The sequence below is a fragment of the Antechinus flavipes genome, chromosome 2 (assembly GCF_016432865.1).
Source record: "Antechinus flavipes isolate AdamAnt ecotype Samford, QLD, Australia chromosome 2, AdamAnt_v2, whole genome shotgun sequence".
NCBI classification, from domain to species: domain Eukaryota; kingdom Metazoa; phylum Chordata; class Mammalia; order Dasyuromorphia; family Dasyuridae; genus Antechinus; species Antechinus flavipes.
In genome coordinates, this window is record NC_067399.1 from 611981454 (window position 1) to 612004173 (window position 22720).

General features: G+C 35.9%; 1 protein-coding gene across 50 annotated transcripts in view; it reads right to left on the reverse strand.

Moving 5' to 3' along the window:
- The window catches only part of SORBS1 (sorbin and SH3 domain containing 1), a 350893-nt gene that overhangs the window by 171909 nt on the left and 156264 nt on the right, over positions 1-22720 (reverse strand). For all 50 annotated transcript variants that reach the window (XM_051981698.1, XM_051981697.1, XM_051981725.1 and 47 more), the window contains one exon: positions 17689-17749. The gene's annotated coding sequence lies outside the window, so the exon portion shown is untranslated. The remainder of the gene's footprint in view (positions 1-17688; positions 17750-22720) is intronic.

Consider the following 22720-nt stretch of genomic DNA (forward strand, 5'->3'; position numbering starts at 1 on the left):
GAACTTTTTTGGAAAAAATATTTTTGTAACTTTATTTCAATATAATTGGTTTCATTTGTAATCCTATGTATTTTGTGTTACACTTTTAAAGACCTTGCTCTGAGAAGGGCTGTGTAGGCTGTAACAGATGGCTGCCAAAGGGGTCCAGGGCACAAAAAATAGTAAATACTCCTGATCCAGTCCAATTTTCTTCTTTTTCTTAAATGAGAAAATGGATATCCAGAGAAGGGACATGTCCTTCCTAAACACAAGTAGATAGTGATAAGTCTGGGTTTGGAAACCAATTGTATTTGATTTTTAGGTCAGTATTTCTTCTCCTTATATTATGCTTTCTTTCTACAAAAATTTGCAAAATGGATATTAGGTACTCATGTAAATAATATTGGAAAGTAAATGTTGTATAGCTATTGGTGGTATTGTCAAATCCAGAGTCAACAGCATGCATACTTGTTGTCAAAATTTAAATGTGACAAAGTATTTTAAAATCAGCATTTCAAACAGGATATTACAATTAGTGAACTGAGAGAGAGAGAGAGAGAGAGAGAGAGAGAGAGAGAGAGAGAGAGAGAAAAGGAAAGAAAGAAGGAAGGAAGAAAGGAAGAAAGGAAGGAAGGAAAAAATAATGTACTTTTCATTTTTCACCTGGAGCTAGGTATCTCATGTTAAGGAAGCCTCAACAATGACAAACCTTTGCAATTAAAGGAAAGAATAAATCAAATTTCTTAATGGATTATTATGATGATAATTATTTAAATCTATATGAGATCCTCAGAAAATCTCAGCTCCCCAGAGTCAAAGGCTTTATGTGAAGTTATCAAAGAAGTAAAAGTATTCTTTGTTCCAATATACATTTTTTAGATAGCAGAGAAGCCCGACATCTGACTAAAAAGTTCTTAAAAACCAGAAAAGTAGTTGAAATAGAAAGAAATAAAGGCTAGGATTTTACATTAATACAAGTTCAAAAAGCACTGAACCAAAGACCCAGATTCAAATTCCAATTTTGCCAAACAAGCTATGTGACTTTGGCTGTCATTTCTGTCTTAATCTCCTCATCTGTTAAAACAACGACAAATAAGGGTAGTGAATATAATAATCCCTTCTAAGACTGACCCAGAAAGCTTTGCTTCTAAACCAGGAATTTTTAACCTTACAGCATACAGGTAAAAATATTTTTAAAAAATTTCATAGATTAACGGCTGCTCTAAACTATTTCATAGCTGAGCACAGAGGGATGAGAAGTGATATGATTTCACTGGTTTTCAGACTCTTAATTAAGGGACTGTTAAAGGAACAATGTAGTTCAGCATTTTCTTTGAAATGTAAATTTTCATAGAGGTGCTCTGAAATGACTTGTCCAGGATCACTCAGCCTGGAAGTATTGTCACAGGCAACACTCAAACCCAGGTATTTTCATTTTCAAAGCTGCCTCTCATGAGTGCATAAGTAACCAGTTTGAAAAATACAAGTTTTCCCTCTAATTAGGATATGCATAATTGATGTTTTTTTATCAAGATCCATGGCACCCCTAAACATTCCTTCATTCACCCACAAATCTATTGAATAGCTGCCATACTTGAGGTATTGTTCAAATCTTTTTTAGATCTAAAATTCACAATTATAGAAATTCTGAACAGAAACTGTTTCAAGCTGTCCAAGAGAAAGGTGATAAGGACAGGGATGGATACAAAAGGAAGGAGAATGTGGGTGAAGGAAGGGAAGAGAGCCGTGTGATGGGGGGCGGGGGGGAGAGAAAGGAGTTTGTGTATTTGTGTGTAAGCACATGGGCTTCTTTTTAAAACATATGCAACAACTACAAGATTCCTTCACAAAATATAACTTTATAGCTCTTCATCTGGCTTTTTATATTCTACAGAGAGCTTTGCTATTCTGTTGGGTTCCACAAACGTGCTCTCTTTCTCAAGCAAAACCAGGTTTAAAAGCACGTAATTATAAACATTTTCCTCTTTTCATTTAATAGCAGAAATACAAAGAATAAAGACTTCCTCTGAAGCAATTGCTTTCTAATGCAAGAGGCACATTACCCACTAGAAATAAAGGGGATTGAGAGACAAAAATGAAAATCAACTCTTCCTGGAGTCTGAAATGTAAAAACCTTCATCTCTCAGAGACTGGCTAACCCTTAACCAACAATAAAATATAAGAGGTCAGCATTCTATTTAATATCTCCCACAGTGCCTGACCAAAAAATGCTCATTCATTCATTCATTCATCCATCCATCTCATGGATGCTACCTGCAAAAAGTACCTGGCAAATTTTGAAAGGCCCCACACTTTTGGGGTTGAATATGTTACAGAAAGGTGATTGAGAGCTTTAATGCAGTACCTTCAATTACTGGAACCTGCAAGCAATATTCTGAGCTTATGAATTAATCCAAGAAAATAATATCATTTAACTACAAAAGATACACAACACTTGCAATGGAAAATACTCACTTTCCTAATCCAAGGTTTATTAGAGTGGAATCCAGCAAGCTGAGGAAAGTCTGGAGGGAACAGGAATGTAGAGACTAAATAAGTAAGCCATCAAACAGAAGAGAGCTCTTTCTTCGGAGCCCTCGGCAGTAGGCATTTACTCATTTAACACAGAGAGGCAGAAAAAGCTTTTCCTGAGGGGTGCCAGAGGGGGAAACCCTGCCCTGGTGATTTTAACTGAGCACAGCCTTTAACAGTCAGAGTGAAACCAGCTGCTGAAGAAGGCAAAGGCTGACCAAGTGAGAGCCCCATAAATTCTTTGGCAAGGAAAATAAATTTTGTGGCAGCAGCGGAGCAGATCACAGAAGGTTAGCACTGATGGGGGAGCCTTGGACATTATCCGTTCCATCCCCTTCATTGGAGGATATCATAGAAGCCTTTAAGAAATCATTGCTCCCATCTGCCTCATTATACAGCTGGAGAAACTGAGGCCCAAAGAGAAGTAACTGGTTGAAGCATATATGGCCTGTGAGGGTAAGATCTGGGCCGGGGACAGGGTTCTTTTCACTGTACTGATGTCCAGACAGAACAATCACCCTTGCTTACAATTACCTCCTGGTAGTTAGTCCAGTGCTCTTTCTGCTAAATCACATTTGTGGTTGTTCAATTATGTCCAACTCTTCATGACTCCTTATGGGATTTTCTTAACAAAGAGTGATTTGCTGTTTCTTTCTCCAGCTCATCTTACAATTGAGGAAACTGATATAAACAGGGTTATCTGGATCACACAGCTAATAAGTGTCTAAGGCCAGATTTGAACTCTGGTAAAATCTTATAGAAAGGACAACTATAACAATTATGGAGTTATTCTAAGTCACCACCTGAACTCAACCTACCTTTCATAGATACTTCATACAAACATACTTCAACTGCATATCACTCCTTCCTATCCACTGCAGTCCAGCCAAACTTATTGTTAGTCCATGTGTATAGCACTCCATCTCCCACTTCTATGATTTTGCAGTGGTTGCCTCCTATGTCTGCAGCACACCCTCCTTAGTCCTCTCATTCCAAATCCCTGTTTTCTTTCAAGGTTCAGGTTAAGAACCACTTCCTACCAGAAGCCTTTACTGAGCCTCCCAGCTGCTGGACCCATCCCTCCAAAATCATCTTGCATCAAGTTTGCATATATGTTGTACATGCCTTTGTAGATAAATAGATGACAGATAATTAAGTAGTAGGTAGATGATGGAAGATAAAGGACAAAAAGATGAATAGATGATAGAATATAAGAGAAATGGGGAGCTGACTAGCTAGCTGGAGATAGATGATAGAAGACAGAGGAGAGAAAAATAGACAACAGAATGATAAAGAATTAGGGAGCTGGCTAGCTGGGGGGGAGATGATAGAAAATAGGAAATAGATAAATAGATGGTAGATGTGATAAGAAAAATAGGGAGCTATGGAAATAGAGAAGTAGATGATAGAAGATAGAGAACAAAAAGATGAATTGATGATAGAATGATAAGAGAAAAAGGAAGCTGGCTAGCTAGCTGAGGATAGATGATAGAAGACAGAGGACAGATGAATGAACAGAAATAGGGAGGTAGATGATAGGAAATGATAAATAGATGATAGAATGATATAGAAATAGGAAGCTGGCTAGCTAGTTCGGGGTAGATGATAGAAGATAGAGGACAGAAAAACAGACAATAGAAGGCTATCTGGGGGGGTAGATGATAGAAAACAGAGGATAGATAGATAAATAGATGATAGGATAAGAGAAATAGGGAGGTAGGGAGATAAGGAGGTAGATGATAGAAGATAGAGGACCAAAATAGACAATAGAATGATAGAGAAATAGCTGGCTAGCTGGTGGGGGGGAGGTAGATGATAGAAGATAGAGGATAGATGAATAGATGATAGAATGATAGACAAATAGGTAGCTAGCTAGCTAGCTATGGAAGTAGATAGGAAGGTAGATGATAGAAGATAGGAAAATAAATAGGTAGCTAGATGGGGCAGCTAGGTGGCATAGTACATAGAACGCCAGTTCTAGAGTCAGGCAGACTTATATTCCTGAATTCAAATCTGGCCTCAAACATTTACTAGCTGTGTGACCTTGGATGAAACACTTAAATTTGTTTGCTTCAGTTTTCTCATTTGTAAAATGAGCTGGAAAAGGAAATGGCAAACCATTATCTTTGTCAAGAAAACTCCAAATGGAGTTTTATGACCCAAATGGGGTCATAAAATCGGGTACAATTTTAAAAAAAGACAACAACAATAACTGGTAAATAGATGAAAAAGAATAGAAAAATGAATAGATGAAAGAATGAGAGAGAGAGAGAGAGAAAGAGAGAGGGAGGGAGGAGAGAGGGAAAGAGGGATGGAGAGAAGGAGGAAAGTAAGGAGACAGAAAAAAATGCAGAGAGAGAGAAGGGAGGGAAAGTGATGGGGAGAGAGGGAGAGGGCAAAGGGAGAGAGGGAAAGAGAGGAAGAGCTAGAGATTGTCTAGATTATAAGCTCCTTGAGGGCATGGGATGTTTCACTTTTGTCTCCTACACAGACCCAGTGCATGGCACAGAGTAGTCATTTAATAAATGCTTGTTGATTTGATGACTTTGTCATTTGTTTCTCTTTCATGAAATATATAATCTATGGAAATCTATGGAAAAGGTGTCCTGCAACAGACTCTGTGGGAGCATGCAGACAAATGGCATCCCTCGGTTGTGAGGGATATGTGAGGGGGAAAGTGCCAGCAAGTCTTAGTTACAAGTAATTCCTGACTCAGTTTTTCACAGCTGCAGAAGCATCCATACTCCTTCCAAGCCAGGCAGAAGGCCCTCCCTTCAGTTGAGCCATGCACATGGTGATCTGGCTCCCCTGACTAGTCTTCTGGGTTGATTCAATTGGAAAAAACTCTGAATGGTTTTCCCAGGTTGCTTGCAAATGTCTTATATGATTTTTTCTGCATCTAGGATCCATTTATGCTATATTCTATATAATAAAGATATTAGTGGATGACAGCTGATCAAGGAATGAATTGACAAGGTATCTTTTTTGCATGAAATACAGGATGCATGTAAAAAGGGCCTGGCAAAGTGAGCCTGCACATAAGAACTAAGCTTCTGGAAGATAGACTAAGGGCCATAACAATGGCAGCCTAGGTTAAACAATGGAGGGTTGGTTCCATGGCAGAATATATATGGTTATTCTACCATAGTGGATCATCCATGTTTTAGAATTTTCACTAACCCTCTCTAAGTTCTATAACTCATTTTAGATCTTACACAGAAGAGTGGAGAAGGACAATAGATGGAGGGAACCAAAGGGGAGATATGCAGGTTGAACCTAAAGTTTGCCAAGAATGAAGTTTGTCAGAGAGCATGTGGTGTACTAGGTAAGTGAACTTGACCATGGGAAGGAAAAGCTGTTTGCAGTAGCTTGTCAGGTTATACATATAAAAAAAATAGGAATGGTATTGTTCAAGAATCTGGTTCATGTTTCTTCTGAGTGGTAGGTGAAGAAAAGGGAGACATTATACCCAAGAGCTCAAGGAATGTCTGCAGGGACAAAGTGAATTAGGCTCCCTGGCCACAGGATTGAGTAGTGGAAGATACAATAAAAATAATTTTATTATTTTTTAGTCTAATTCTCTTGGTTTTTAATGCATTAGAGAAGTCAATGTGCTGCCCAAAGATAAGGGATTGATTAAAGCTGGAAGGGATTTCAGAAGCCATCTAATCCAATGCCTTCTTTACCAAAACCCAGAAAGGTCAGGCACTTGTCTAAGCTTATATGGGTGATAAGGATCAAGGGTGAGACCTGAACACTTTAAATTTCCACACCTAGTATTTTCCCCTGCCAATAACAACGATAGAGATTGTAATAACAGTAGCTGAAATTTGGATAACACTTTATGGTAGTCAGAGTGTACTTTACTACAAGCATCTAATCAAGATTTCAGAACAATTCTGTGAAGTAGATAGGACAGGTATGCTTTTTTCCATTTTACAGATTAAAAAACTGAGAGATCATGACTTGCCCAAGATCAGATGCTAGCAAGTATGGGAGGCAAGATTCAAAACCAGATGTGTTCAGATCCTAGTCTGGTGCTGTCCACCAGCTACCTTCACCTTTGGAGACGAGTAGATAGGCTGGGTAGGTCCAGTTCATCGTCCATTCAACCATCAAATCCATCTCCCCAAAGTGCAGATCTGACCAGGCCAGCCCCTCCTTCATATTTCTAATTTATCCCACATGTACTTTGCACAGAGTTGTTTGTAAATTGTTCCCTCCCTTTAGACCATCTGCTCCTTGAAAGTAGGGATGATTTTTTGCTTTTCTTTGTATATTTCCAGCAAAATGCCTAGCACGTGGTAGGCACTTAATAAATGTTTTGTTCACTTAACTTGACAGTTAAAAGAGGGATTCTATCTCCTCCTGAGCACATAGACCCATTCCTTTAAGAAAGTGAAAAAAGACTGAGATATCAATGATAATAATTATAAATTAGTCAGTTGAATGTGGTCAATAACACTGGAAGTAGCATTTGTGCTTTGTAATCAGATATTTGAGATGTGCTTTATGTCTTCTCCCTTTCCTGGGTAGAATTTCTTAAAAACTAAATTTTGTAAATAAAACTGAAAAGGCTTACTGCAAGGTATCTTAGAGGTCATTTAGTCTGATTCTTGGCCCAGAGAAAGGTGGTCACTTGTCCAAGGTCACATGACTAGTGAATAATAAAAACTAAATTCAGAGATTAAAAGTGGGACAGAAAATCTTTATGGTAACTTAAAAATAGAGCTCTGCCCCCATCTTTCTGGCCCATGATGGAAAAAATAATTTAAAGATCACATTTGTCTCACTGAATTTAGTGGCTACCGGGATAGTTGTAAGGATAACATATATACTCATCTCAGACTATTGGGATTGGAAAGAACCTTAGAGATCACTAAGGTTAATTGGATTACTTTGCAGGGGAGGAGAGGAAGGCTAAGAAAGATGAAACGTTTTGTTCAGGGTCACACAAAGAAGCAAAGATACATGTCTTCTCCTCTCCAGCCTACACTCTTTTTTTAATTATTATTATTAATTGTTATTATTTGTTTTTATTATTATTATAGCTTTTTATTTGCAAGTTATATGCATGGGTAATTTTATAGCATTGACAACTGCCAAACCTTTTGTTCCAATTTTTCCCCTTCTTCCCCCCATCCCCTCTACCAGCTGGCAGGTTGACCAATACATGTTAAATATGTTAAAGTATAAATTAAATACAATATAAATATACATGTCCAAACAGTTATTTTGCTGTACAAAAAGAATCAGACTTTGAAATAGTGAACTATTAACCTGTGAAGGAAATCAAAAATGCAGGCAGACAAAAATATAAGGATTGGGAATTCTATGTAGTGGTTCATAGTCATCTCCCAGAGTTCTTTCGTCCAGTCCATGCTCTTTACACTATGCCGTGATTTTTTTCGTTAGCATTAGTCCATTTAGGGGACCCTTTGTCCATTCAAAATAACATTCAAAAGGGACTCTTTAGATTTCTGAGAATTCTAGGCTAGCCCAGCAATCCTGAATTGCTGCTAGGCAATTGCAAGAATGTACATGGTTCTCAAGGGCCAAGAAAATGACAGAAGCACAGGGATCAATGGCAGGGTTTCCTGGTGTGGTGAGTCTGTTAAACACTGAACAGCTGGCAAAAGCTGATAAGAAGCTTCCCTCCAGGTGGAAAAATGCTTAGTATGTATCTTTGTGTTGTCCAAGTAAAGCATCCCCTTTGATCATGTACTAAAGGCCCTGAGTGCTTCATTGAGTCAAAATGGAACAGACTTTGAGTCTCAGCTAGAAACAAATTGGCTTAATTGATCAAGGTCTAGCCTAAAGACTTCCTGATTGAGAAAAGGCCTACAGAGCTAGGGAACCATAGGCTTTGGCCAACAGGCAGTAAAATGGTTAGTTATCAGAGGGCAATATTAAACATCATATAAAACAGGCACAAAACAGGTAGCAGACAGGCAAATTCATTGGATTGCTTGGTTTATTTATTGTTTGTAAACTAGAACTGAGGAGACTCTTACATTTTGCTGTCAGGACAGTCCCCTATGACTACATTTGCTCTCTAGTGTGATCTGTGAGAGTCGTAAGGATTGAGGGGTGGAAGAGGACCCTAGGACCAGCCCTGATGAAACTGGAGACCATGGGGCTCAAGAACTGCTCTTCCATGGCTTTGATGTTTTTCATCCTATTTGCCGAGCCCCATCTTGGAATCTCACTGCCATTCATCATCTAGGTCGGGGAGTGGAATTGTGATAGACTACAACTTAATATAAGCACAGTGCAGCTGGCCACTGATGATAAGGAACTTCCCCTGAGGTGGATGATCTGGGAAACAGACAGAGACTTTCAGAAAGGAAGCCATCTGGAAGGGAAAGATCTGTCCAAGAAGCAGATGATCCTAAGACTTGACAGGAAAAACCTCCATCCCTGTGTAAGTCACTCTTGCCCAGAATTACTGACCATGGCTTAGTAAACAATGGACCACCATAGGGAGTTGGGCTCATCATATACCTTTGTGCCACTGTTTAATCTAAGCAATCATTTTCTCGTACATTTATGACCCAGAATGCTTTATTATATCAGAATAAAACAATTTTAAGTCTGGGCCCAAGGAAACTTAATCTGATGAAAGAGGGAGCCATTGGAGACAGTGCAATTTGTTGTTGTTCAATCATTTTTCAATTGTGTCTCTCTGTGATCTCATTTGGGGTTTTCTTGTTAAAGATACTGGAGTAGTTCGCCATTTCTTTCTCCAGCTCATTTTATAATGAATACACTGAGGCAAACAGGATTAAGTGATTTGCCCAGAGTCACACAGTCAGTATCTGAGGCCAGATTTGAATTTAGAAAGATGAATCTTCCTAACTCCAGGTCTGACATTCTATCCACTCTGCTACCTAGCTGCCTTTCTAATGTAATTAAGAGGGTTTTATGACCCACAATGAAATTATGAATTCAATACAGTAATAGATTTAGAAATGATAGAGTAGCAACTCTATGGAGTTCTATTTCAGACTAGGAATGTGCAAATAGAAAAGATAGCTGTTATATTTCCTTAATAATAAGATCTTTCTTGATAGAATTTGAAATTTTTTTTTTGTTACAGTTACTAATATGTTGAATTTAATTTGAGGCTGCAAAATACAAAGAAAAATTTGGAAAATATGAACAGAAGGAACAACAAAAGCAGATTAAAAGTTTGAAAATAAATTCATTAGCAAGATTAAATAACTTGGAGCCTAATGAAAAGAAGGTCAAGGGTAGACAACTGCTTTTGAATGTACAAATAATTATTTATGAAACATAGCAACCAACTGTTCTTGCAATCCCAGATTGTTAGAGCTAGAAAGGACTTTGGAGATCAATGCCTTGATGAATTCCCCCTAAGGTAATAGAGCAAAACCTCAAATCTGGGCTCAAATTCCAGCTTTGATGTTTACCATCTATGGATACATCATTTAACCACCCTGGGCCTCAGTTTCCTAATCTGTAAAATGAAGAGTTTGCATTAGATGCTCTGAGATTTTTGATGTGCAAATATGTTTCTATGATTAGATTTCAATTAGGTAGAATCCAAAAATTTCAGTTCTCAATCAGAAATCAGAGAATCAGGATTTCTATCAGAATTTCTTTTGTAGGTTTCTGGCTTTATTGTAAGAATAAGAAAACAAGACAAGCTAATTTCAAGGATTTGTTACTCTAATAAAACCATGTCTAGGATAAAGTCTGTGTAGATTCAGTCTAATCCTTAACTCAATTTTTATCTAGCTTCTAAGAGTACAGCTAAGGTAAATCCCATGTGGAATTACTGGAAATAAGGAATATTGTTACATGTCTTTTTCTGTTGATTTTTAAAACCAAGATGATACTTTCTCTCTGGAAGTATTTTATTTAGTCAAGTAAAAAAAATAGTGATAATTAACCGTTCCTAGGGCATATATCAGAGATACTAATTAATAAAAAATTAATTTGTAATCATCAACAAACTGTTTCTTAGGAACTCTGCATTCTGAGTTAGTTCTCTCCAAAGGTAGTTAAAAAAGCTTTAGAATTTGACTTGTTGAACTATAAAAACTAAAATAGGGATGAAAATTTAACCCCCATGATTATTCTCCAACGCTCTATTCTAACATGAATTTGTTTTCTATCCAAAAATATCCTCACCTTCATCACATATTCTAGTGGTTTTGTGAATTGTAAACCTCATTCAGTATAATTACAATCCATGTGAAACTTTCACTGACTGCCATTTTTTTTAGGTCAAGGGCTGAACCACTAAATGAATTAATGGTCTCTTTTAATATCAGAGAAGCAGACCAAGATGTATTTTTTTCTTCAAATCTACTCCTTTAAAGAGACATAGGCATGGAACACATAACAATAAAATGTTGAATATCCTAGTAGAAATGGATTCCTTCCTTTGTTCACTTAGTGATCTGAATGTTAACATCTATATCTTTATTGGTCAAAGACTCTGTCATCTGCACATATGCTCTTTTTAATAACTATCTTAGATGGCTAGATCTTCAATGGCAATACATACTCTGTATAATTTTCTGTGTATAGTGTCTAGCATTTTCACCCCAGATAAATAAATCAGGCATAGTATCTAGCATTTTTCACCCCAGAACTACTTTGGATAAATAAATCAGGTAAAATCATATAGTGTATTATTGGAAAAAATTCCAGTTCAGGCAGCACAGACCTATTTTATCCAGTCTTTCAGGACCAACCCCATGATTCCTCCATAGGTAAGTATAACTGAACACACAAAGAGCCAGAGAGGGATTATTGTCTAAGACTAGGGTTTCTGCTGGCTGTAGGTCCAATTATAAAAACCAGCGCTTCCTCTGGAACTGATATTAGAGACTAAAGCTTGCCAACTGAAAATGTCATTTTCCATTTTCAGGGCACAGAGACCAAGCTCACTTTCAATTTTATCAGTTTTCGCAACTTAAATTCTATCAGTATCCAACCATTGCAATAATATCTACAAACTCTTAAAACTAGAGAGAATTCTCCAGTGAATTGGGAAAAAACCTCAGAGGAAACTTTACTTTGGGATGTAGATTTACCTGGAAAAAAACTATATAGAAAAATTTTCCTGGGTTACATCTACTGGGATGCAAAATGACCATTAATTATCAAGCAGAGCTATAACTAGCAATTCTGGGAACCAGAGCAAGCAGCACATTTTCAAATCAACTTTTTAAGTTGATTTCAATGGATAGAAAAGAGAAGCTGGGACACAAGACCAAAATTTGGGAGAAATTCTTCCTCCCTCTCCCAAGACTGCTCCCTAGGAGGCTAGGATGAGAAAAGGAATGCAAGATACCATGAAGCCATGGTTGTGGAGGTCAAATCAGGAGGAGAAAGCAGAGAGGATCTAGGAGGCAGAGAGAAAGCATGGCGATTTTAACTAATAATAATTTTTGCTAACTCAGGCCTAGATTAGGTTCAGTTGTTTCTATCTATTGAAGGTAGATAAATGCCATTAGAATCCTGTAAATGTTGGTACCTTAAGACAAATCCCAGTATTTCTATACTAGTTATGGCTCTAAAAATGAGTAAAACTGCATCATATACATTTTCCTATAATAGCAGCAAGCTTTATAAAGACAGAATATTTTACAAATATTATTTCATATAAAATTAAAGCGGGAGAGGACACAGCTATCATCTAGCTTATCCTCATTTTTATAGAAAGCAAAGCCCAGGTAATTTGCCCACATTCATTTATAGAGAGGGACATATGCATAAGTAGTCATTCCAGCTTATCTAAAAGGATACAAGGCAGAAATATCAAGTCTGTGGTTTTTACAAAGAACTTCAAGTGATTGATGTATAGCAAAATCTTAATCTAAACAAAACTCACCAGAACTTTTAATTTATTTTTTTCAACCCAAAATCAGAATGTAAGAATATAAGCTCTGATCATTCCACAATAAGATCTGTGATCTCAGCAATGAGGGGAACACCTCCAATGATATAGATTAAATCTATCCATGATGGTCTATTCTAAGACATTCTTTTCAATATTCACCCATAAACCTTTCACAGGAACATCTCCTACACATGTGGTGAATTGATGCATCCAATAATAACTATAAGGTCCTTAATTATGAAGAAAGGGTTAAAATGTGTTCTTTTTACTGTGTTTATTAAGGCAGAAAAGTATATTAACATATTTTAGAATGAGTTTTTAACAATAAAGGCTTGATAAATCAGAAAATTCAATGAAGTAGAATACCCTATTCTGTGGGCTTTCCAATAGTTAAGGTTTAATATTGTACATAGTAATAGTAGTATTGTTTTAAGAACCACTTTGAGCAAATAAATTATTATGACAATTATAAACACAGAAAATAACTATAAAGAACATATGAAGATGCTACCTGCATCCAAAGAAAAAATGAATAAATAGAAATATATATATAGAATTAGATAGATGATAGATAATAGACAGATAGATAGACAGATAGAAAAATACATACCAAAAATTCATTATAACTTTGTATATTTGAAAGTAATAAGTTGTACATAATAAAATTATAGTTTTACATGCAATCATCTTTTTTATTATACTATGTTATGGAAATACTTGCTTTATTTCATAAATTAAAAATAAAATTTTAAAAGGTTTAATACAAATTAATCTCTCTGGGACAAGTTTTTGTTTTGTTTTGCTTTGAAAAAAAAATCAACCTGAAAGACATTCAATGCTATTCTGAAATAAATTACTTTGTGGGATAGTGCCTATAATGTGACAAGTATTGACTTTGCTAATAGAAAGTAGTGGTTTGCAGGGAGGGTTTAGGTATTATTGGTTCAGGTGTTTTTTAGTGGGCTTCAGAGAGGGAGCGAAGAACTACAGTTCTATCACAGGCTAAAAAGGAATGAGACCCAGGCCAGCATACCATAAATATCCTGGGATGATACTGGATAAATAATTCAAAGCAACCCTATCTCCCCCAAACTCAGGTTGTTGGCCTTCATGTATGCTTTAAGTCTCCCTTCAGGTTTCAGAAACCATGCAAAATATTTCAGTTAAGGATCTCTATGTGTCAGCAGCAGGAAATAAAGGTTTACTTTTGGGACTCCCTGCTAATAAAGAGGTAGGGGGTCATCTCTGAGAACCATAGTTATTCAAGCACGCTTTATTCTTACCAGATGTTTCCAGAGACAGGTCTTGTGCACAATTTTTAAAAAATATGTGCTTATTTTATGGTACAAAATGTCCCCTGCTATAAAAAATACCATAGTATAGAATGAAAAGCTCAAAACTCAAACCAAAATTGGCAGGGGAAAAGAAAAGGAAACAGCTTGGAAACACATAATTTAGGGAGGGATGTTTAAAAAATGATGCTAGGAGTGTTTAATTATCTAGGTACATCAAAATTTCTTTGAGAAATAAAATTTATTCTCAGCAAATTCTGCCCTGAAGGCATATGGTCTTCAAATCTAACCAGTCTGTTAAAGCAGAATTCATATACTATGCTGACCCAAATGTAAGTAGTACCATAGTCCTGAGATATCATCTTTGTCAAAACCTAAATTATATTCTCACTATTGTCACTAATGACCTGCGTGACCTTGGGCAAAATATTTTACTTCTTCAGGCCTCAGAGTTACCCCCAAAATGATAGTACCAGTTTAGATAATCTCAAAGGGTCCTTTTATGCTCAAAAATTCTATGATTCTTTCATCTTCCCTCTATCTATCCAGCTTATGAACATTCATTCATCTTGGGTTACACATGCTTAGAGTCTCCTTCATTAACATGTCTTATTCCCACATCCAAACTGAGTCATAATGTCTGAATGGTCATTTCCTCTTTTGCTCTCTTTCTACCCCCAGCAAACAACTGGCTTTCTGCATGTTCAATGGCTCTTAATATTCCACCTCTTCCAGAGAGCTTTCCCAGATTAATGAGAAGAAAAGTAACTGCTTCTTTCAGTTCTCCTTTACATGGACATAGGGTTTGTGTGCTTATATTCTTTGTGTGCTTGTCTCCCAAATTTATTAATCCTTACAATACACATAATTTTATCCTCAGAGGTTTAGCCACTAAGGTCCTTAGAGGCTACCTTAGACTCACCTTCTACCTGATGTATGAATAGGTTCTCTACAACATCCCCAAAAGGGGTTTATCCAGCCACTGAATAAATAGCTTTAATGACTTGGAAACTTAAGAATTGGGAGGATGATTCAGCCGTAGCAATGGGATATGGTAAAGTTTTTACATATTACTATGTCCCATTTGGAAATAATTGAAATTAAAATAAATTTGTCAAGAGTTCAAATTCTTGATTTTTATTGAACTTGACTCAAGATATTAATGATTTATCAGGAAAAAAAAGACCCTCAAAGTGGGGCTCTGGCAGTGTCTGTTATCAGTGGCTAAGATTAAAGAATGGAAATAGTTTTGGCCAAGATTTGCATATCAGTTTTTTTCTGATCACTGACTAAATCTACTTTTCTTTTCTTTTCTTTTCTTTTTTTTTCAAAACCTGAAATTGGTTGAAATTATTTGTTTAAGATTCATAATCAAACAGATTTCTAAGGAATAAGGAGATCATTTAGGAGGTGGAAGTGGTTATTGCTAGCTATAATAGCAGTTGCAATTCATCAAGTAGAATAGGAAAGCATGACCAGTGCCAAACTCCTGAGCTCAAAAAAGTAGAATTAACATTTCCAAAGATTCATAAACTTATTAGAATCCAATTGTACCCTATCATGGTTAACCTCATATTTCTTTTTTTCACTTATTAGTATTTTATTTTTTCCAATTACATGTAAAGATAGTTTTCAACATTCATTTTTGTAAGATTTTCAGTTTCAATTTTTTTTCTCTCTTCTTCCCTTCCCTTTTCCCTTGCCAAGATATCAAGCTATCTGATACAAATTATACATTCAACCTCATGTTAATGGATGAAGAAAATAAGATTTCTTCTAAGATTACAAAGCTGTTATTATTAGTCTAGCTCCCTTGTATTATAGCTGATGAAACTTTTTGTGGCTTTGAAGTCAAGCAACCTAAGCTCATAGAGTTAGTAAATAATTGTAGAGGTGGGACTAGGACCAAGGTCATCTGATTTCTATTCCAGTAAAATTTCAACTATGCCATATTGGTTGGAAATAACTGTTTGAAGAGAAAGATACTTATCTGTTCTTGAAAAGTAAAATAGAAAGATAACTGATCAAAGAAAATCAGCCACGAGAAACAAGGATGAGGGTTCAAATAGAATGGGGCAGAAGGGAGCTGTAGAAATGGTACTGGATTTCAGTGGAATGAGTTTGAACACTGCCTCTGATGTTTTTCTACTAGGAAAGTAATTTTTATCCCTTCTGGATTCAATTTTCTCATCTGAGAAATGAAAATGGTATCTTGAGTTCTATAACCTATAATCCTAAATATGATAATAGTTGCATGTAGTCTCTGTTTCTTCTACTACATGAAACAAAAGGCTTTAAAAATATTAAACTTATCAAATATCAAAGTCAAAAAAAATGCCAAATTACTTCAGCAGGAAGCAGTTACAGAATAAGGTCATAAACTCAAGTTTACATATCTAGCCACTGTGAGAAACAACTTGTTAATGAGCTAACAAAAAGTTGAAGAAAAGGAACTGAGAAGAGTTTTTGAAACCAAGTTGGGCTGAATTTCTAGAATCAACTACCAGAAGCAGAAAGGATTCAATTCCAACATATAATTTAGGACAAATTAAGAGTAATATAATGAAAGTCTGCAAATAAAGCCAAAAACAAATCATACTATGGTTGAAAATATTTAAGGATTAATGAGAAAGGTACTAAGTTATACCTATGCATATTTTGTTGTTGTTATTCAGTTGTTTCAATCATATTCCCATTTGGAGTTTTCTTGGCAAAGATATTGGCAAAGGAGGAAGCATTCCCTTCTCCAGTTCATTTTACAGATGATGAACAAGATTATGTACCTTATCCAGGGTCACATAGCCACCTGAACAGAGCTTATTGACTCCTGATTCAGTGCTCTATCCATAGCACCATCTGGCTGTCTTATCTATTCATATAACTATTTAAAATGCTAGCACGTTTAACAAGTTGTCTATTTTATTTTTTATGATTAAATTCAACCCTTTAAGTATTTTTTTAAGAAGAAAAAGCATACTTAGTTAACTATGTTGATGACTTAAGTATAGAATAATTATGGTATCACCCCATACCAATATCACTAAATTGCAAATCTGCAAACCCAGTCCTATATGCCCTAGCCAAAGATGATTCTGTATATTTCACCTTTTTGTACAGATTCCTTTGTTATTATTGTACTGGACCTATGCCCTCATTGGCATAGGGCACTCTCCATATAGGAACCCTCAAATGATACAGACCAGTAACATATAATCTTAAAGGAAAAAAACCTAAGGAAGGGAGGAAAGGATATAATTTGAAACTGAAAACTTTAAATAAAAATGTTAAATAATAAATCAATAAATATCATTTGATTTCCCCTCCCCCCAAAAATAGAACAGCTTTAAATGAGCCATTGAAATTAAGTGACAGATTATCTGAAATCAATCAAGCATTGATGGACATGAACATGGATAGTGCAGACTATTTGGGTCCTACCTGTGGTAGAGCCTTCATAGCTTTCATTGGTTTGATCAGCCACAGATGGACACATTGGACTTTGACCTCCCAATATAGTGATATTATTTTGGTCTTCTTTGAGAATGAAGGACAATAAGGAAATAAAAGTTGCCCTTTAGCTACGACATCATCTAGTCTCTCAGCGAATCCATTAGCATTAAAAAAAGATTGACAAAATATTTTGGATCCTCATTCTAGAAGTAATTGGTTTTCTTTATGTTCCATGTCACATGCTGAAGTCATTAGGGAAAGAATAATTCTCTGACCACATGAACTATCTATAACAGCAAGTAGTCTGGGAATTGTTACTGAATAATGTAGAATCATACCCCCTATAAAAACAAAATCTGTCTAGAAATACTATTGGCCAAACTCCTAAAAACTTTAGGAAAAATGGGATACCAAGATTTACACAATGAAATACTTTTGAATTATTACATTTTTAGAAAAGTTTTACCATTCACCTTTCTTCAACTTAAAGAAAACCACAGATGCAAAGGTCTAATAGGCAGAAAATAGTGTGGAATCTATCAGTGATAGCCAGCATACCTTGGGGAAAATATCTGCAGCAGAGGACTCTGGAGGCTATAGGAGGATGGGCTTCAGTTCCCTATAAGAGAACAAAAAAAAAAGAAAGAAAAAAAATTATATAAAGAATTCATAATTATCTAGGCTTTGGGGGTTGCCAAATGCTTCTTTTACATTAATCTCATTCTACTCTCATATGCACCCTGTAAGTTAGGGAGCCATTTATTACCTACAGTAGGAAAACTCCCACTGTTAGACCATGAAAAAAAATATAGTTTAAATGTGGTAGAATTGAAGTCAGCAGACCTGGATTCAAATTGCAGTTCTTGCACTTTTTGTATGATCTTAGGCAAGTCATTTAACAGTATCTGAATCGCAATTGAAATGGGAATAATTGAAATTTTCATTCTCTAGTCTCACAGAATTATTGTAAGAGAAGCATGTCGTGAACCTTAAAGGATTGTGGACATTTCCATTGTAATGAAGATAAAAACTGTTATCCACATCTGGATAAGAAACATTTTTTTTGGACTTAGCTGATGTGGGAATTTGTTTAGTTTGACTATGAATACTTGTGCAAGGCTTTTGTTTTTTGTTTTTTGTTTTTTTTTTTTTCTCCCAATGAAGGGTAGTAGAAATAAAGAGAAAATAAATGCTTGTTAAATGGAAAAAATAAAATTTAATTTTCAAAACAATACTGTGAAAATATGATGACCTAGCAAAGAGATAAAAGGAGAAAAGGAAATATATATACAAAAATATAATGTGTCCCCAAAGTCTTAGAGTAGTTTAGAGCTGAGATCTGTACTAAGACTTTTGTGACCAGCAAATTTATAGCAACTCTTTTTATAAATGCAAAAAAAAAATAAATTAAAATCTGATACTAAGGGGGTGCTTATCAATTAGGAAATGATTTACAAAATATGTTATATCAATACAAGGAAATACTGCTTTGCTGTCAGAAATGATTAAAGGGACGGTTAAGGAGCAACTTGAGATTTGTATGAACTGATGCACAGTAAAGTGAGCAGAACCAAAAAAACATTTTATACAATAACCATAATACTGTCAAGACCAATACTTCTGAAAGACTTAGGAGAGGTGATAGACTCAGGGAACAGAATGAGACAAATGATTTGAACATAGACAATTTATAAATTTGGGCACAGACCATTTGTTTTGCTTGGCTATGTGTATTTATTACAAGAATTTTGTTTTTCTTTTCTGTCTTTCTTTTTTTATTTAAGTGGGAGAAGCAGAAGGAAGAGAAAGATTTGTTCATCAAAAATTTTTTTTTAAAGAAATATCTATTATAAAGCCAATTTTACAAATGAGCAAACTTAAGATGTTCAGCTAGTGAGTAGCACAATCAAAACTTGAACCCAAAGCTCTGAGTTCCAAGCCTCATGCTTATCTGATAAATCACATAGCTTATGAATCATATATTGCCAAGCTATAGCATAAGCATAATGAAATATAATGAAAAATTCATATTTATATAGGATATCCTCAAAATCTCAGTACAATTTAAAACTGAAACTTTGGGGATACCCTCTATATACTTTATGGTTTATAAATGCTTTGCTACATTATAATTTTATTTGAGCCTCATGACAACCCTGTGATATAGATATTATGATGGCAATTATGATGATGATGATAATTCCCATTTTTTCAGATGAGGAAACTGAGATTATTATTATTGTTATTATACCCATTTTTATAGATGAGAAACTGAGATTATTGTTATTATTATTATGCCCATTTTTACATAGGAGAAACTGAGACTATTATTAAATATATATCCATTTTTATAAATGAGGAAACAGACTTTTCCATCACTCAGCTAATCCATACCAGATGCAAGATTATTATTATTGTTATTATGCCCATTTTTACATATGAGAAACTGAGACTATTATTATTGTGTCCATTTTTACCGATGAAGAAACTGAGGCTTTTATTATTATGACCATTTTTACAGATGAGGAAACTGAGACTATTATTATTATGTCCATTTTTACAGATGAAGAAATGTAGGCTATTATAATTATGCCCATTTTTTCAGATAAGGAAACAGAGACTATTATTATTACACCCATTTTTATAAAGGAGGAAACAAAGACTTGTCCATCACTCCACTAATCAATGCCAGGTGCAAAATTTAACCTTGCATCTTCCTGAGCCCAAGTCCCAAGCTCTACTCATTCTAACACTCTGACTTTCATGGAATAAAGGCAAGAGGTAACACAGCTCAGCCTAATCGTGCCAAGCCTGAAATAGAAATTAGTATGTCATTACAGTGCCATCAAAGGAACACATTCCCTCGTGTCCTGCAAAACATGACAGGAATCTTGCCTTGACAAATTTAAACAGGGGAATAATTTTTTTAACTTACTATTTTTAGTTCCCATTTGCCTATGAATCAGCCTTCATGATACAGGAGCATCTAAGCCCCATCAGATGAAACCCAAGGCGACATCTCTGTTTATTATTTTGAAAAGAAAGCCCTGGTGCCAAGTTTCCTGCAACACCCAACTCAAACTATGAAATCTGGAGGACAGAACGTCCTGTTGCCAGGATTTAAAGACAGGAATATATTCTGATCTAATAGATCAGCCGTACTTTCTTTTGGCAACAGGAAGGAATTGAATTCCAAAGAGCAAATGGGGCTAAACCAACACACCTTTTGAGGTTCATGTGACAAAATTTATATTTAACCCCTTACATCTTTGCCACCTTTAAAAATGGCTGAGAGGAAAGACATTTTATCCAGAGATACATTAATAAGTAGCACTTGATTGGTACGTGCAAATGTTAACAAGATATTGCTACATTCCCTTCAATGCTACTCCAGAAATGAAATCACCCAAATGGGAATAAAAGCTTCAATATTTCAGTGGATCTAGGAGATTATTGTTATGTGCACATGCTCCAGCAGTATCAATCCCTTATTCTCTGACTTTTCTCCATAATCTTCCCATAAATCCTTCATAGACTACCTAACACACTGGAGGACTTCTGAACATTTTAACAATCACTATGGTATTTCAACTCTCCACTTGTTGTCTCGTTATCTAATCGACTGTTCTACTTTCTCCTCAGCTACAGCAAACTTTTCCTGGCACATCTTGTATACACATCATCATTAGTAATATTCTGTAATATTCCGCTGCCTACACAATGCCTACATGCAGTAAGGTGATATTTGAGTCACCAGCAATTTTGAGTCTTTCTTTGGAGATCATGGTATTCCTTGATATAGCATCACCAAGAAGGCACTGGAATTTTTTTAAATGGGCATTAGTCTGGGATTCTCCAGAGCCATTTGGTACAACCACTGCAACCTCAGATGACTCCAGTATCTTGCATCTTTCCTTGAGAATGCAATGCAAAACCACAGAAGGTTAGAAGGGGAAAGGACCATAGAGTGATAGATTTGGAGGACTAGTTCAAATGTCACTTCCCCCTTTTCCCCCAAACTCAGTTCCCTCATCTGCAAAATGAGAATGTGGTTTATATAATCTCAAAAATCCCTTCCAGATTTAAATCCACAATCCTATGATCATTATTTTTCATTGGAAAATGAGCTCTATGAGCAAAGTGATTTGCCTAAAATCCTATAGCAAGGAATCCACAGAGCTGGACCCAGAACCTACCCCAGTGCTCATTCTAACATTATAAGGCATGTTCTAGGACATCATGTGCTCTTCCAGAGATGGTGACAGAGCCAAAATGGAATACAAGCTCATTCAGACTCCTCCGATTTTGATTGATTTATATGTAATAGTGTGTTAATAGTTATGAGAGAGCTAAGCTGAGAACTAGTAGTAGGAAGAATGCTGGAGTATCAGGAGGCTGGGATTTAAATTCACAAATATTGTCAAATTTCTATGAACCCCCTAGGAAAACTTTCCCTAGTTGTAAAAGATCAATTGCCTTGCCTTCTACCTAGGGAATTTGGGAAGCTCAAAAGAGAGAATGAATGTAAAAGAACTTTGTAAACTATATATTGGTTTAAAAATATAAGGAATTAGGTAAAGCCCTGTCCATATTCACACAGTTATTAATGCTCTCCCCTCCCCCTCCATCGCCATTGATACCCAGATACTATTAATAATGATAATCATAATAATGAAAATGATCATAATAGCAACTAGCATTTAAATGGTGCTTTAAAGTTTGCAAAGCACTTGAAAAATACTTTTTCATTTGATCCTTATAACAAGTCTGGGAGGTAGGTACTATTCTCATCACCATTTTATAGAGGAGGAAACAGGCAAGCTAAGGTTAAATGACTAATCCAGGGATCACACAACTAGTAAATATCTGAGGCTGACTTTGAACTTGGGTCTTCCTAATATCGAGTCCAATACTCTATCGATTGTGCTACCTAGCTTTACTTTAAAAATCATTTGTAAAAAAATCTATTCATGTACTGAAACCCTGGTTTGATCTGCCAGCCCTGGAGGAAGGAAGGTCTTCTCTCCTCCCCAACTGCCCAACCCCATCCCATGATCCCAACACGCCAAGCCCAGAGACCTAACACACAGCAGGTGCTCCAGGATAGCTGATGATGAGGAGAGGAACAGAGGTCATTAAAGGGCTGGGCTGGAACACTAAGGGGGAATTCAGATTGTGCAACCTGGAAGAAAGAAGCCCTGAAGGGAAAAATTTCCTAATGATTTTCAAGTAAAACAACAGGGAATAATTGCAGGGAAAGGCATTCTCACCCAGTGAAACATCTGAGTTGATAGTCTGAAAGAAATGCAATTTTAGTCTTCCCAAGTAGACTCAGCAACTCCATCAGCTTCCAAACAGCCTCAGTAAAATGAGGATCTGCTATTAATGAAGACTTCAGAAGAATTTTTAATTAGCACATTCATTGTTTATATGCAAATGACTGTTGCTGAAGTAGTTATGAAAGTGCTTGAAGACAGCTTTTCTGAAGTAAACAGCCTCTGGCAATCTTATTTATACTTTATTTGCTGAGTCAATCTTTCTTTCCAAAATGGTGAAGACCTGAAATTGCCCATTAGAAAAGAAAATGTTT